The sequence below is a fragment of the Patella vulgata genome, chromosome 7, assembly GCF_932274485.2.
Source record: "Patella vulgata chromosome 7, xgPatVulg1.2, whole genome shotgun sequence".
Taxonomy (NCBI): Eukaryota; Metazoa; Mollusca; class Gastropoda; family Patellidae; genus Patella; species Patella vulgata.
The window spans coordinates 21,301,069-21,305,215 of NC_065885.2; positions in this window are offsets into that span (position 1 = coordinate 21,301,069).

Consider the following 4,147-nt stretch of genomic DNA (forward strand, 5'->3'; position numbering starts at 1 on the left):
AATGGATCCAACTTTCTTACTTTCAGTATTCTTTAGGTTTATTTGTTTTATTTTATTTATAGATACTCAGTGTATCTATTTATTCATTTCTTGTATTGAGTAAGTTAGATTATTTTATTTATTTGAGAGATTGTCTGAACATCTTAGCACGGATTGTATGTTTTACATAAATAAATAAAAACACAGGAAAAGTCTGAAATCTATCTCTATACATCGTAGTTTAAAAAAACACACTTATTTCCTACATCATTTTAGTCAAGTAGATATTAAATCTATATTATTTTCAACACAATTATTTATTATTCCTGTATAATTGCACTCAAAAATAAGTTGTTTTTTTCTGCATTAGATCTAGTGTTTTGTTTACACTTGCCAATTCTCCGTATTTTTTTTTATTCAGTTAGATTTAATGTTGTTTTGAAATAAAGTGGGGTTTAATGGCTTACTTTTCCTGAACCAACCAGGCTATTGAAGACTGTGGGGGGTGCGGGGTGCGGGGGGGGGGGGTGCGGGGGGGGGGGGTGCGGGGGGGGGGGGGGTCGTCCCGGACCGCGGCTTTTCCATCTACTCTTCGTCTAATTCCATTAGTCAATGGATATTTTACTTGCAAGCCAACGTGTACATCGGATCTTGGTGTTTCTTCCCACCTCAATGCCTGACAAAGGGATACCACGCTGGAAAATCCCTAAGAACTTTCTCAGCCAACATTCGGATTTAACCCCGGGACCTCTTGATTATTGAGCTAACGTCTTACTGAGTTACCGCGGGTCCCCTGTGAAATTATACAATACAATACTATGGTGACGTGAGTGTATTACGTCCTTTTTCGCGGAACACGGAAATAAGTAGGGTTTTAAGGACTCTTTCACATTCGGATCACTGCTTACCATTGGCAGAAAGAAGAGCAATGCATATATATTGATTTCTGTTTTCATAATTCAAACGGAAGCCATGGCATACACACTGTTACACGTTTGATACATAGCGTAATATACAAACACATGTAATACACATACACATGTAAAACACATACACATGTAAAACACATACACATGTAATACAAATGTAATGCACATACACATATATGTAATACACATGTATATATGTAATACACATGCATATATGTAATACACATGTATGCATATATGTAATACACATGTATGCATATATGTAATACACATGTATGCATATATGTAATACACTTGCATATATGTAATACACTTGCATATATGTAATTACACATGCATATATGTTATACACATGCATATATGTAATACACATGCATATATGTAATACACATGCATATATGTAATACACATGCATATATGTAATACACTTGCATATATGTAATACACTTGCATATATGTAATACACATGCATATATGTAATACACATGCATATATGTAATACACATGCATATATTATGTAATACACACGCGCAGGTAATACACATACACATGTAATCGGCATACACGCGTGATTTCATACTTCTCAATCTGGTCTGCTGCTTACGCATTGAGGTATTTTGAGTACGAGGTTGGTTTTGTGAGCATCGTATGACCTAAAAATTTAACAGTGAAATTTAATAAATGTCCGATTGTATTGAATGTAAATAAAGGGTTTGGTAGATGCTTAAAACATTGTCTGTGAATAACTGAGAAACACGGCAACCGGAAAGTTTGGGATTAGTTCATGTCGAGAGGTTAGAGAAGTTTGTTCTTGTCACAGATTAACTTTAATCTCTACACAAATTGCCTACTAACAATGATAAATAACCTTCCGATAGTAGCCGGTGTTTACATTCAACGTATCTCACAATACACATTATAATAGGTCTACACAGTTTATCAATGACTGAAAACTCAACTGATATTCTCAGCTAGTGAGTGTGGGAAATCACATACTTTATGTCATGATCTGTATCCATGTTTTGATGTCGCGAAGAAAATTGAATTCAATTATAGATTTGCGGGGAGGTTAGCGACAAATCGATTAAACCCAATGGATTATGTTCAACGTTTCACCATATCTTTACGTTGCTTTGTTTGACCACCAACAATTTCATTTTCACTGATGAAAACGACCCAGCCAGAATCCCTTTTGGAAAATAACAGGTATAACGAAATGCCGATACATGTATTATGTCTTGTCTTCAAATGTGATAATAAATAGCCATGCCAGAGGTATTTCGACATTGTCATTAAAACATGAAAAACAAATCGGCAGATTATACAAATATGTGCATCATCATAAGCACAACCCTACTAATAACATAATCGAAAAGTGTTAAATATTAACTTATTACAGACGTAGTAGCCTTCGCTTTCCATACAAAACAAATCCAATTGATTATAACACGACACTAGGTAAAAAGATATTCCAGCCCCTCCCCACCGCTTTTTCAAAGCTACTTACAAATTCGTCTTAACAAAGTCTTGTGTCGATTTCATAACGTTAGCTACTATAGCGGTAATGTGAAAAGTCTATGAAGGTAACATTACATACAGAAGTCAACTGATTACAATTACTGGTGACATAGAGTTTATAAAAAGAAACTGACACTCAGTTGTGAATGATAAGTAAAGACATGTCCTGAAGAACAATAGTAAATATTATATATATAATTAGATATTGACACCAGCCATAACTAGCTATTGTTGTGTTTACTTAACTTCTTAACTTTAACTGTTTCATCTATCCATATAAGTAAGTATTTACTGTATCTTTCTATTATGTTTCCCCTCTACATTTGTTTTCTCTAATTCTCACATTTTCCTTTTTGTGATCTTAATAGCCTTCCCTCCCAACCTCTTAATATTCTCACCATCTTCACCATCTTTGTTCTCGTTATCTATTATAAAACGTATATTTCCCACCTCCAACATATACGCATTATAAGCGCAACAAATACCGATTATATATTGTGATTATAAAAATTATTATAAAAATAGCATTGTAATGAAAGTTCCCAAACTAAAACCTGTATATCTCATATGCTGTTAGTCAAAATCTGATCAAGTGCTTTCTTGCTATAAGCGAGGCATCTATATAGAACAGAAAGAATGAACGGTGTCGGGGTATGATGTTAATATGGATATAATTCGGTGTTCACTTCATGTGTAGTAAACTTCAAGCTTACCCTCAATAGATCTAGTTTTAAACTCTTTCTTGATAAAGCACAACTATCTTATTTTGGATGTTAGATTGGATGGTATTAAAGAACCATTTTTTTTTTATTCAATGATTTTGAATTTAGGAAAAGGTGTATATGAGAATCTAGTATGTGTATTCATGCTGAAATCTCGTTATCCTTATATCTCTGGGTCTTATGTCTATTTAAAACAATCACTTGGCTTTTACTTGCTATCATTTCTTACAAAGAAAACATTTCATGGGACTGAGTTTATTTTACTTTAACTGTGCCTTGAGTATAGTAATTGTATTATAAATATGGAGAAACCATCAGATCCAGGGTCTGTTAAAACGTTATAGGGGTAATTAACAATACGGATATTTCACAAGGCAATAAAAAATTCTAGTTTATAACACCTCGTAAAACCCCTGCTGTACTTCTTCAAATTATCCCCTCATTTTCTCGCCTATTTCACATCTTTTTCATTCGATTAAAAACTCGTTAAAGCTGTTTTTACGGCGTTACTTTTAAAATTAGGTGGTTATTGTTTATTTGGTATACTTAGTCATTCAGAGATTAATGCGACTCTGACCTAATTAGATTTTTTTAAATTTTAAAGATGTGTTGGATTTATATGACAATTTAACAGTTTTTATTTAAAAAAAACCCAGTTAAATTTCAAAAAGAAAATTTCTTTATGATTAACAGAATTTTGTAAATTCTGGAAATTCTGCCATGGCTATCAATAAACAAAAACCAAAGTGAGTTATTTGGAAAATGTGCAGGCGATTTAGAATCCGAGTTCCATATCATGAAAAGAAATAATTTATCAACAGTTTTATATTTTTTGTTTCAGTAATGTATCATTCATCTCGATGAAGATATTTGGTAAATAAAAACATGTATTCTGGTTTATTGGTACACCACGTGCTTACAGGGGTTGTTAATAACACACGCGCTAGGGGCGGAGCTAAAACGACGACTACGAGTGGTTGAAAGTTGAAGTAGACCAGG